Source organism: Chelonoidis abingdonii, chromosome 17, assembly GCF_003597395.2.
Source record: "Chelonoidis abingdonii isolate Lonesome George chromosome 17, CheloAbing_2.0, whole genome shotgun sequence".
NCBI lineage: Eukaryota > Metazoa > Chordata > Testudines > Testudinidae > Chelonoidis > Chelonoidis abingdonii.
In genome coordinates, this window is record NC_133785.1 from 16,709,085 (window position 1) to 16,722,806 (window position 13,722).

Genomic DNA, 13,722 nt, shown 5'->3' on the forward strand with positions numbered 1-13,722 from the left:
TAGACATAAACTGCTAAAAAAAAAAAAAGGGGGAAGTTTTAAAAAATTTGACGGTAAGGAGACTTTCTATGCTTGTTTCATTTAAATAAAGATGGTTAAAAGCAGCATTTTTCTTCTGCATAATGAAGTTTCAGAGCTGTGTTCAATCAATGTTCAACTATAAACTTGTGAAAGAACCGTAATGTTTTGTTCAGAGTTATGAACATTTCACAGTTAGGAATAACTTCCAATCCTGAGCAAGGTGTTCGTGGCTCTGAGGTTCTATGGTATAAGCAATCCTAACAGTGAGGAAGATTCATTTTGTGAGTGGGGCTGTATTGCAACCACATTCACAATGCCAAACCTTTGTTTTTATGCCTTACTGTCACTTGTCAGGGCCCCTAAAGCAGCCCACTAGGTCATTGTTAAAGCCCTGTGAACACTAAATTTGACAAGTTACTAGTAGGATTCTAGCCCAAATGCTCAAAATGGTGGTTGCTAATCGCTTCCCTAATCATATTGGACATCTGCAGTAGTCTTATAACATGCTACAGCATCTACATTAGATGAGGAAACCATGCCTGAATTCTGAGGACAATGCTTAACCACATTGTGCTTACACACTATCTTAATGAGAATATGGAGTAACATCCACTGGGATTGTGGCGCTTTCTCCATGCCCTCTTACAGAAAGTTTTTCCTCTCTGCTTTTTAGCTGCATGATGGAGGGAGAAGATAAAGCATTAACTCTAATGGGCTGACCAATGATGGAATCATTATATTTGAAATTGGTCTATATAACTAGCAGAGATCTTTTCCATTCCATACTGAATGTGACAATCTAAACAAGACAGATTTGTGCCTTATGCCACAGAGACTCCCTTCCATAGCAAAGCCAATGCAGTTCAATTCTTTTCAAAATGGCCGAACAATTTACAAAGCAAAAGGTAGAATCTGATTGAATGAATTGCTCTATGTATAATTGGCTACAACACCTACACATACCATACATGACAGCTTGCTCTACAATAGAAGCACTCAAGACAAGTCTTAAACATTACTAACAAAGTTAGTTCAGCTAATGGGGAAGTCAACAGGTGGAGTCAAAGCATTCCCGGAAGTTTCTTCAATCTACCAAATTGGAACATATTCGCTTAGTGCAGTTACAGTTATTTCTCTTCTCATCTTAAATGGAAACTCAGGCCTGGTCTACACTACGCGTTTATACTGATTTTAGCAGTTAAACCGATTTAACGCTGCACCCGTCCACACAACAAGGCCCTTTATATTGATATAAAGGGCTCTTTAAACCGGTTTCTGTACTCCTCCCCGACGAGAGGAGTAGCGCTGAAATCAGTATTACCATATCGGATTAGGGTTAGTGTGGCCGCAAATCGATGGTATTGGCCTTTGGGCGGTATTCCCTCATCAGTCACCACTGTGACCGCTTGCGGAACAGCATCTGAACTCGATCGCTGGCCAGTACAGGAAAAAGCCCGCGAACTTTGATTTCATTTCCTGTTTTGTCAGCATGGAGAGCTCACCACACAGTAACATGCAGTCTCCTGAGAATCGAAAGAGTCCCAGTGGACCGCATGGGAGTACTGGATCTGATGCATATATGGAGAGGATTCTGTGCTAACAGAACTCTATCCAAAAGACGAAATGAAAAAAACATTCGAAAAAATTCCAAGCTATGATGAGAAAGGCCACACAGACGCAGTGCAGTGCAGAGTGAAAGTTAAGGAGCTCAGACAAGCCTACCAGAAAACCAAGAACCAAACGGAAGTCCAGGGCAGGGCCGAAAACATGCCTCTTCTAAGCGAGCTGCATGCAATTCTTAGGGGGGCCACCACCACTACACCCCCCCGTCTGTGGATTCCGAGTTGGGGGGTTAATCTCACATGCTGAGGATTTCTGCGGACGGAAAGACGAGGGGAAGGAAGAGAAGACGAGCTCGCAAGCACAGAGCACTCCGTCTCCCCAACAGCAGGAGCTTTTTCACCCAACAGAATTACCTCCCACCTCCCAAGCCAGTAGCCCAGACAATGAAGCCATGGAAGCGACCTCTGGGTGACCTTGTAAATATAAAACATGGTTAAAAGCAGTGTTTTTTAATGATTGATTTGCCCTGAGGACTTGGGATGCATTCGCGGCCAGTACAGTATTGGAAAGTTTGTTAACATATCTGGGATGGAGCGGAAATCCTCCAGGACACTCCATGAAGCTCTCCTGAGGTACTCCAAAACCTTTGCAGAAGTTCTGGGCAAGGCAGCCTATTCTGTCCACCATGGTAGGACACTTGACCTGCCAGCATGTAGCAAGTAATCTGGTATCATTGCATGACAAAGCCTAGCTGCATATGGTCCCGGTGATTGCTGGCATTCAAGCAACATCCGTTCTTTATCTCGCTGTTTATCCTCAGAGAGAGTGATATCGTCATGTACACCTGGTTGAAATTCAGGAATTTAATTAAGGACAGAGATGGCCATTCCTACTGGCCTTTGCCTGCTGCTTAAAAGAACTCCTGCAGGTAGCCAAGCGGGGGAAGGAGGGGGTAATGGCGCTGAGCTTTTTCGCGTTTGGTTAGCAGGATCTCCCTGCTACCAGCCACGCGTGGAGGGAAGGAGGGATTAGCAGATCTTTCACAGGTACCAGCCACGTTGGGGGGGGGTAAGCGATCATCCCAGAGAATTGATGGGGGGTGGTTGCTGCATCAGAACAGGAAAGAAGCAGCACTGAATGGGCTTGCTTGGTATTGTAAGGAGGGCACGTATATATGAAGGCTGCAAAGCTGAAAAATGGCTTACCAGGCCGCAATGCAGCTGAATTCTGCTGCTGGACCTGCGTCGTGAGATCTCTAGCACCAGAGCCACAGGCATTCAATATTAAGAGCAAATGCGACCTTGTGTGAAATACATGTGCTTGTAAGGTGAATAGTTTGTTCACTGTGAAGAGTATAACATTGTTCTGTAAAATGTATCTTTTAAATACTTCTCTCCTTTTACCTCCTATGCAGCGTCAAATTTCAAGCCTCCTACTCCATCCCGAAGCTATCTCAGATAAAGTGGAGGAAAAAAGATGCGAGATGAATGTTCTTGGAAATCATGAAGTAACCCGCATGAAAGAGCTCATCTGAATGATGGGAAGACGTGGTATCAAATTACAGGAAGATGCCAGTGAGACTGGGGACAGGAGGACCAACATGAGATGATGAGGACGACGTGAGAAGAGAGGGACGCTTGAGATGAGATGGCGGCAGGAAGATCAGAGTGTAGGCAGGAAGATCAGCGGCGGGATGCAATGCTGGGCTGCTGCATGATCAAACTGACATCCTCCACGTCTGGTGGAGCTTCAGGAACAGCAGCAGGGCACTCAAACGCATGCAGCCCTGCATAACCACCCTCACCACTGCCATTTTCTCTTTCCTCCCCACACGTGTAGACGCATGGGAAGGCTCTCTGACCCACCTGCTCCCCCCCCGTGGACAGCCCAACCAAAGCTGTTATGCCTCATTAATATTTTAGTGGTCTTCCTTCCTCTCCTATCTCTCCTATCCTCCTCCCAAAACCACCCCGGATACTCTGTCAGTCTCTCTCTCTTTATAATGACTTTTATAAAGAATACATGATTTTTAAACGATAGTTGTTTCTTCCTTAAGCAACTGTAATCGAAGGGGAGATGGGTGCTTACAGGAATGACAATCAAAGGGGGGGTTCATCAATGGGAAATACATAACACAACCCATCACTTTTTCATCGGTTTTACATCTAGTGTTCTTATCTCGTCTACATATGCTACCTTATGATCATTTTCAAAAGCTTCTCTTGATGCGCACCGCTTTTGGTGCCTCTTCTTTAATCCCCTGGTGTCTGGCTGCGTTAATCAGAGGCCAGGTGATTTCCTCAGCCTCCCACCCCAAGGACTGTGGAGCACATGCAAGCAGCAATAACCTAATCGGATCTTGGTTTTGGCTGATGGTCTGAACGGTCAGTACATGGTGCCAGCACGCGCACTTATAACGTCCAATATATATCTTTGTTCTATTCTTTTATATTATTTATTTTTTTCATAGCACCATTCTGCACTTGCCAGCACGTATGTTGAATCAACTCCTGACTCACTGCCAGGCGCCGTGGTGTTGGCTTCATAGCCTGGCATCAAGAGGTAGCTGGGTCCCCAGATAACACTAAGGCATTTCAACCACCCAACTTTATTTTCTGTCTGGGAGTATTCCCTTGCTGCAGCCGTTTATAAACAGGTAGTGTTCTTGGAAGAAGTGAGCAATCAATGAACCCTTCCTGGCCAATCCACTTGATTGATGCGTGGTGAAACTCCTTTGATGCACAGTGCTTGCCAGACATTGAAAGTTCCTCCTTCGGTTTACTGACTGGTGCCTGTGTCCGTGCCAAAGATAGGATATGGATTCCATCGTATCCCCCTCACGTTAGGTGAATCCTCATTGCTAGCTAAGCCATCCACTATGACCTGCACATTTCCTCAGAGTCTACAACCTTTGTAAAAACTAATGATTGCTTGGCTACTTCATCACAGCAGCCCCCTCAAAGTAGACTTTTCCACTCCAATGATTCCTGATCTCGACCGTACGCTTGTCTGGCGTGCAAGCTCAGAGTGCTATTTGCCACTCGTTTCTCAACTGTGTGGGCTGCTCTCTATCTTGGTATTATGCGCGTTCAGGGCAGGGAAAGCAAGTCACAAAGTTCCATGAAGTCCCTTAATGCTGCCAGTTTCGCAGTCACTGCAATTGTCCCAACCCACAAAATCTATGCGGTCCACATCATTGTGCTTTGGTTCCCGCCCAAAATTTGGCGTTCTAACTGGCTAGAACCTGCCCCACATTTAACCAAGCAGTGTCTCCAAAGCGCAGCCCCCGCCCTCCGGCGGGTTTTGAGAGAATTCCTGTGTGTCCATTCCTCATCACTCTCATCTTGCCTCGCGTAGCCTCGCCTGCTCCTCGCCGGCTTTTCAGGTCTCGTCAGCATAGACGCACGAGAATCGCATCGAGTGTTACAACGTCCACCAGACTCGCGTCCTTGATCTGAGCCGCGCTCCATGCTTTTGTGCTATGGCGTTTGCACATTTCACCCAGGAAAAAGTGCGAAATGGTTGTCCTGCTGCTTTCACAGAGGAGGGTGAGCTGCGGTACCTCAGAACACCCTGACAATGTTTTTGCCCCATCAGGCACTGGGATCTCAACCCAGAATTCCAAGGGGTGGGGGAGACTGCAGAAACTATGGGATAGCTACCCACAGTGCAACGCTCTGGAAATCGACACTAGCCTCGGTACATGGACGCACACCACTGAATTAATGTGCTTAATGTGGCTGAGTGCACTTGACTTTATACAATCTATTTTACAAAAACAGTTTATGTAAAATCGGAATAATCCCATAGTGTAGACATACCCTTAGACATTCAAAGGGTTCATTTCCCATAACTGCAAAATACTACAGAAGTTTTTATTTAGTGAAGATCTAGTGTCCTTAAACAGAGAGAAAGAACAACTTTAATCTTTCATACCTAAACAGCATTGAATATAGTCAGAAAACATTTTCATATTGCAAAGAGGGTTTTATATGAATTAAGCTCACTGGCTCAATTTCCTGGAAATACTGGACAGCCATTTCTGACTTTGTATACTGAAATTGTGTAGTGTATCAGAGGGGTCGCCGTGCTAGTCTGGATCTGTAAAAAGCAACAAAGAGTCCCGTGGCACTTTAAAGACTAACCGATGTATTGGAGAATAAGCTTTCGTGGGTGAATACCCACTTCATCAGATGCATGGGATGAAGTGTAAATTGTGTAGTTACTCTGATTAAAAGACATGTTGGATTGTAAATAAATTGGGTCATAAATCATTGACTTCCATGTTCACTGAGTTGGGGGTACTATGTTGCAGTTAAAATTCAGCACAAATTCGGACACTAAAGTATTGTGGAACTTGTGGGTTAGGGAGCTTTTAGCTGGCAGTTTGCCTACAAAACAAATTAATTCACATGGAGTGAAATGTCAGAGTCTTCATCTTCAACAGAGGTGGATGCTCCATATACTGAGTAATAGCAAAGAGCAATGGCGTAATATATACAATGAAGGGGTAAATGGAGTTGTTTTTCATCTATTTACAAGAGAATCACAAGCAGATGACTACTGCAGACTGATCTTTAATTTTAGTCTGCCAAATTGTATGGAACGTAGATGGTAGCCATCATTTTACTCTTATAAACAGGCTTCCTAGATCTTCCCTAAGTCATAAGGACAGCTCATCCTTGATGTTCCTTAGCAAATATGGTTAAAAATTACTCTCAGTCCAAGAAGCTTTCCTGGGCTGGTTGTGATGATAGATTCTCCTTCTGTTGAAATATTCTGAAATGACTTTAGGGCATAGCCAGGAATTTAACTGAAGCTATGAGACCATTAATACAGGATTGTATCTGATTCATTGTTGCTAGGATACAAACAGGCAATTTAAATTTACCAGAAATATATCTTCATATAACAGAGGAATATTTTTTTCTTTAGACTGATAGATGGGTTAACCATGTCCACAAAGGCCATAGAAACAACTAAAATGCTCAGTGCCCAAACTGCTCCCCCCATTTATAGGCAAAGGATGATCCAGGTGATAACATGCTAGCCTGTGATTCTGGAGACCTTGGTTCAGCTTCTTGCTCTGCCGCAGCTTCTGGGGAGTCCTTGAGCAAGTTGCTTAGCTTCTCTGTGCCTGGGTTCCCCACCAGAACAATGGGGGTAAATAGCACAGCCCTATCTCAGAGAGGTGTTGTGAACAGAAATACACTGAAGATTGTGAGATGCTTAGACAGGATAGTAAAGGGGGGCATGCCAGTACCTCATAGATATATGGTCTGGAACTGCCTCCCAATCAAGATACTTCCAAAGCTTTAAATCCTACAAAACACAAACAAACTAGGTATGAGGGTGGGAAAAAATCCAGATGAGAACATTCCTCTGTTATAAGAAGTCACTTGCGGTGAGTTATAAAGAGGTTGGTGGATATGGGGTCAGATGAGGGAAGAGCAGAATGAATTGAGACAGATCAAGGAAAAATGACAGACTGAAAGATCTGGTGATCAAAGGCAGTGTCTGGTGAAGATGCTGTATCTACCTTGTCACAGGCAGAGATTGTCAGGTAGCTGCTCTCAGCAGATATGCCACCATCTTGCTATCCCTCCTCTGATACAAAAAATTGGCTCCAGGGATAGACCACCAGGATGGAGAACTGCCGGTGGAGTTGACCAAACTTCCTCTCTGCCCCTGGACTGAGCTGCAAGGGAAGATAAATGCAGGAGCACTGCCAGCTCTTTTGCTGCCTTAGGTGGCGGAAAGTCCCGCCCCCTAAACACCGATGATAACTAGGGCGGCCGAAGATCCGGCTGCCGCGGTCGCCGCCCCCCAAATGTTAGCACTCTAGGCAACCGCCTAGGTCGCCTAATGGGTTGCATCGGCCTTGGATAAATGACATTTCTATAGCTCCTTCTTGACTCCAACCATTACCCTTCTGTGTCTTTTCTCCTCTTTCTCCTTCTCCCACTATCAACACCTTGTCTTTCTTCCCCCCTTTTAGTATTCCCACCAGCTCTATCTTCTCCTGTACCTCTTCCCTCTCTCAAATCCAAACCCTATCTCTGCTTCCTCTTTCTCTCTGGTGATGGCTGCCCCAACCCTGGCCCTGCCTTAGTCCTCACCCTTTTCTCCCACACCTTCCCTAGCATCACCAGGGTACTTCTGGGTCCTTCCTCCTCTAACCTCATACCTGTCCCCACCCTCACCCTCTCCCTCTCCCCTCCTCCTATTTACTTTGGAATGCTCAGAACTCTTCTTCAGCTCCCACTCTCTCCACCTCCTGGCTCTCCCAAAGACCTTCCTTCCCCCCCTTTTCCTCTTCCTTTGAACAATACTCCATCTTGTCTCCCCCATCTGTATCACTGTGATCTGTTGCTCAGCTGGCTTCCCCCTTCACTATTCATATTCCCTTCTGACGTCAACTCTGGCTCTTCCTAGCATCACAGCACACCTCCCGCCCCAGCAATTTCAGTTTCCATAGTAATGCCCCATCTGGTTCTCAGCCTGTCTCCGCCTTGTATAAGTGTTGCCTCTGCATGTGATCTCTGGAGTGCTGTGGTACTAGGCTTTGTTCTGAGTCTTTGATGGTGCCAGGTACACCATGCTCAAGCAAGTGCTGCAGCTGTGAAGGCCTAAAGGCTCCAGCACCTAGTGCATCTCAAATAGCACTCTGCCAGCTGCCTTCAATGTCACACTCCTCTCAGCTCCCCGCCTCACTCCCCCAGTGATTAGGACTCTGTTTAAGATAAACCAAAATGAACCACTCAAATGAAAATAAGTGTTCACACAGGGTCCGCACTAGTTTAACTATAGCACTATATTTAAAAAAAATTTAAATTAAACTAGCACAACTTTCTCATGTGGAGAAGGTCCTGAAGTTTAACTAGATTTTACCCACAATGATACTTCAACCCTTAGTGTGTCTTAATAATCCCTTATCTTCTTTAAACTAAATCTTTTAGGAGGGACTTTATCACAAGACTTTTAATGTTCCAAGTAAACTTACAACCCCTAGATATCCCTTATCTGTATTTTTGTTACAGATATTTTTAGTAAAAAATCAGGGACACGTCCTGGGCAATAGACAAAAATTCATGGCAGCCCGTGACCTGTCCCTGACTTTTACTAAAAAATATCCCTGACAAAAGGGGTAGCTAGATTCAGCACCCACTGCGGCTGGGGCTCCTGGCTCCTCTACCACTGCGGTGTGGGAGAGCTCCGGGGTCCTCCTGCCTGCAGGACTGAGCTGTTGTGGGGTCTCTGTGCCCCTGGGGCAGCTGGGAGCTGCAGGATCCCCCAGCTGCTGGCTGTGGCTGGGCAGCTGCAGAGTCTCCACTGCCTGCTGTGGCTGGGCAGCTGCAGAGAGTCTTCCCGTCCGGGCTGGACAGCTGCGGGGTCCGCCATTCCCCACGACGGCTGGACAGCTGCAGGGTCCTCACACCAGGGCGGGGGCTGGGAGCTCCAGCCCTGGGACAGAAAATGTCATGGAAGTCATGGAGAGTGGGGTCAAGTTCCCTGATATGCATTTCCCAAGATCTCCATTGGCTCCTTTTTAAGATAATAGGTACCACATTAGCAACTTTCCAATCAGGAGGAACAATTCTTGTTTTTAAGGTAACTTACTTCTAGAAATTATTTAAAACCCCCTGGGAGGGAAGAGAAGGCATGTTAAACAGAATTAATTATGAAGCCTGAAGCAAAGGAGATTTTGTAGTTGTGAAGTGGAAATGGAATCAAAAGACTACCCAGCAAGTTAGCATGGAAAAGTTTCCTTCTGCTTTATGTAATAAGAGCTGTCTGGCAGCCCTGAGGAACATATGCTGTATCTCCTTTATGGGTGCTGCAGCATGTGGGCTGGGATACTCTTGAAAGCATCATGACTCCCAATACTTCTGCTAGGTTGGGTGATTGCACAGACTCAACGCTGGAGATGTGCTAAAAAGTCCATATGAGCTCTGTGCGTTCAATCTGAATAAATAACTAAATAAAGCAAAGAAGGAATTCTTTTTGAAATGGAAGATCCCATTAAGCTTGAAAATGCCATTTTCTATTTGCCAGTTTTGAGCTTCTCAAAGTGGCAAGTGATTTGTTTGTGTTTCGCTGATTTGTCTGTGTTTCGCATGGCTCTGAAATGGATATGGTTATTTCTGTTTCACACTGTCATAAATTACATCTTATGTAAAATGCTATCAGTTAATGTTACAGTGACACGGGGAATAGAGTTCATTTGGTTTCTTCCAAGTCATAAGAGGGAACAATTTATTTAATGATAATTTTTTAAAAAGAGGTTTTGTTTTGTTTTAAAATACAGATGAAATAGTAGCTTTTTTACAACAAATATAAGAAAACGGGAAAGTTTTTCCTATTCTCAGTAACAGGTTTAAGGCAAATTACATTTCAAACTTCAAACAGTGTTCTGGGGAAAGGTGGCTAACAAAGGATTTTATCATCATTAGGTTTATGCCCCTTTTTGCTGCTGCTTTTATTTTAGAGATATTAGGAATTCAACATTGAGACTTCCCTGGTTTTATTGGAAGGCCACTGGAAGATCTAGGAGATGTTCACTCTGAGCTCTCACACTGCACCTGAAGGGGTGGAGGAGTTGAATCTTTTAAACAAAAACTTCCTTCAAAATGTTAATTAGTTATGGAAGTTAATAATTACACTTACCAAAAACAAAGAATGTTAAGCAGTGTGGCTAAAAATCCCTTCCCCTCTCAAACAGCCAATTTTCATTCTCTTGGGCCCCACTTCTACAAAGATTGAGGCATGTGCTGAATTTTATGCACGGTGAGTAAGCCCAGATCAAGGGCCTGATTTTTGTGATGTGATCAGAGCAGAGTTTTCCAGACTAGACAGGACCCGATGTTCTAATGTTAAAAACCAAGCAGGATTATTTTAAAGTTAACTCAAACTTTACTAGCCTTTAGATGTATAAAAAGGAAAGAAAATGGCAAGTGTCCATTTTGCTTTCCTTTGTGGAAATGCTGACAGACTCAATGGATATTTTCAAGAGTTTAGATTCAGTATCTAGATCTTCACAAAATCTAATATTAATGAGAGATATTTTAATATTTTTTTAAGTTAAACAGTTTACTACATTACTGTGTTTAGAAAAAGGTGAATCTGATAGTCTACTTTCACTGTTCAAAATAAAACAAAACGAAACATCCACCCCCCAGTATTCACTATCCACTACCACAGAAAAGGAAACCTTTCTTACATAGTGCTTTTGATCTGCCAGCGTCCCTTTAATTACAATTGTGTAGCTTAACTCAGTGCCACATACGGCTGCTTTATTGGTTGGAGAGCTGGGGCTGCGGTTGAAGCACCCTAGGGAACGAGCTTTGGATGGCAGCCTCCCATCAGCTTTGTAGCAGTCTGTTAGTGGTGGTGCCCAGGAGGATGTCATGCCGCTTCTGATGATGATGTCTGTTCAGCTCTGGAACAAAACAGTCCAAATGCATACCCCGTGCAGCATGATGGACCCTTAGTCACTGACCCCCTGGGGTGCATGCCAGGCGCCGGTAGTCTGCATCTGTGCGTTATGCCCCATGCACCAGCCCTTGGCTAAGGGGGAGAAGCTCTAACAGTGGACATAGCGATGGAGCTTTATAAAGACACATTCCATCGGCCCGGGGTCGCTGGGCAGGCTGCTGCTCAGACTGAGCCAGAGCATTTTCTGTCGGAGGGGGAGGCTCCCGTGCTCCCTGCCTTTAAGGTGCAGGGCTACAGAGACAGAAGCCGCCCGCGCTGCAGTCGTGGGGCTGCAGCCCGGAGCAGCAGCAGCCGAAGGAAGCGTCGCGAGCGGAGGGGGGAGCTGCTGCAGGGCCGGCCCCGGGGGGACGCCGCGGTGGAGCCGGAGCGCCCGGGCGGGTGAGGACGGGCTGAGCTAGGAGGCCGTGGATGGAGGATGCTGCTGCAGTGGCTGGGAGGGGATGCAGGCGGCAGAAACAGCTGGGGGCAGCCTGGCTTGTGCCGATGCCGGGGCTTGAGACGCAGAGTCAGCGATCAGGGCTGGGGGAAGGGCGGGGAGCAGGGGGCAAAAGGGGGTATGTGGCCTCTTCTGAAGCCTGACGGGGGCCGGGCCTGGGCAGCATGTGGCCATCCGCGCGCAAACTCACCCGGCTCCTCCACCCAGGCACATTAGAGGCATCGTCCCTGCCCCCCGTCCAGGCACCGCAATACAATCGGACTCGCACATGCATGTCCTGGACCTGGTTACTCTGCAGAGGCGGTAAAGGTCCCAGCAGGGCACTTCGCCTAGCAACAGCCACGCTCCTCCCCAGAAGTGGCTGCCTTTCGGGGGTGCTGTGATGTGACCTCACCCGCGTGTGGCGGGTAAAGCGCGTTGTTATGCTAAATCATTGTCAAACATCATTACTGGGAGGGGGTGATCGTACGGGAAAGGTGGAACTAGATGGGATTCTATTCTAGAACATTTCCCCGAGCTGTCATTTCCTGAGTCAGCACGAGTGTTCTCAGGAATTTACCTACATTATATGAGCCGCCAACACCATGTTTGTCTGTCTGTGAATTTACACCTGTGATGAGACATCACTGGTATTGCAGATTGTTGAACAATGTTAAGTGTTTGTTTTATTGACTAAATTGTGGTTCTAACAAGAAGGGTCAGTAAATTCTTTAGTGCCCCAACCTCACTTGTGGGCTGCAGGGATTCACTCGGTCATTCTCTAAAGTGGGTCTCAGGAATTGGCTTATTTCAGTTTTTTAAAACAAGATTTTTGTACAGATCCCTGCGCCGCTTCAGATATGAACCTGGCATAAAACTGTAGGCTGTGTAAGTAAAATGGTTTACTGGTGAAGTTTGTTGAATGCTCTCCAGCCATCAGAATTACAGGCACAGAATGTTTAAGCTTGGAGAAGTTTTTAAACTGAGTTTAGATATTTATTTCAGAGAGCATTGAGCACAGTGAGTGGGATTTCTCTTGAGTTTATAGGGCATAAGGCACATTCCTATCTCGGAGAATCAAAAGCAATTTGAGGGATTGTTTACAGTGGAAAATTCCTAATCTATTTTAATACAGGGCAGTCTGTTGAGGTACTCAGTATAAACCAAGGACCTACACGTGACCTCCTGTGGAAACAACACTGAGCATCTTCTATAACAGAATAGCGTATGTGTAATGCAGAATTTTCATCTCCGAGATCTCAAAATTTGGGCCAGGATTTAAAATGTGTTTTAGGGTTTCTTTTTGAAAAGGAAGAGTTGTTACTAAGCTGTGACTTTTAAGCCTAGAGGGGAGGGTGATTTTGCTGCTTTATGATCTTAGACTTTAATGAAGAATAGTGCCAGACTGGAGGAAGGCTAGGGGAAATTTCTGATGCAGCTAAGCTGGCCAGATGTCCCAATATTATTGGGACCATCCTGATATTAGGGGCTTTATCTTATATAGGCAACCTGTTCCCCCCCTCCTGATTTTTCACACTTGCTGTCTGGTCACTCTAGATGCAGGTGAGAAATCTGATATGTCAGGAAGGATTTGTTAGTTATGTATTGCTTACTGTACTGTGTCTGAACCATTTTAGCTTCATTTTAGAAGTAATGGGACAATTTCATCAAAGGGGAGTATGTGTGTTGTATATGTATGCCTTTCATATTTTAACAACTCAGCAGATCTTCATGAGCACCTATACAGTTATGGTATTTAAAAAAAGTTTTTAAGTTCTCACTGTAACTATTTTAAATTTGAAAGTAGATAAATAGCCACAGAAAAATGTCTCTATTGATTTTTAACATTGGAAAAGCAAAGTGGTATCCGTGTCTATTATTTGGAAGAACCTGCCTTCTTTCAGAAAGAAATTCTATGCGTATCAGATGGTGTAGTGTAAATGCTACTTTGATCACTGTCTATACACTTGGAAAGAAATTCAGAATCTGATTAGGTTGGAGCCATTCTTTTGATTTATTGGGGGAAAGCATATAATCTCTTCCCCAACCTTTCACATTTATATCTTCGCATGTATTAGCAATGATGACTTCAGATATACAAATGAAATGAACAGGGAAATTATGCAACTTGTATAGACCACTTAAAATGTGTGTTTATAGGTGCTGATGTATATGCGGATATATAAGGGATGGAAATTATTTTTGGATCTGGAAGAAAGAAGGGGACT

At 45.0% G+C, this 13,722-nt stretch overlaps 1 protein-coding gene across 1 annotated transcript in view; it reads left to right on the forward strand.

The window, feature by feature from the left end:
- The first annotated feature begins 11,352 nt into the window (after positions 1-11,352).
- ABHD6 (abhydrolase domain containing 6, acylglycerol lipase) overlaps positions 11,353-13,722 on the forward strand; it is a 35,490-nt gene continuing 33,120 nt past the window's right edge. The window contains exon 1 of the mRNA XM_032801347.2: positions 11,353-11,457. The gene's annotated coding sequence lies outside the window, so the exon portion shown is untranslated. The remainder of the gene's footprint in view (positions 11,458-13,722) is intronic.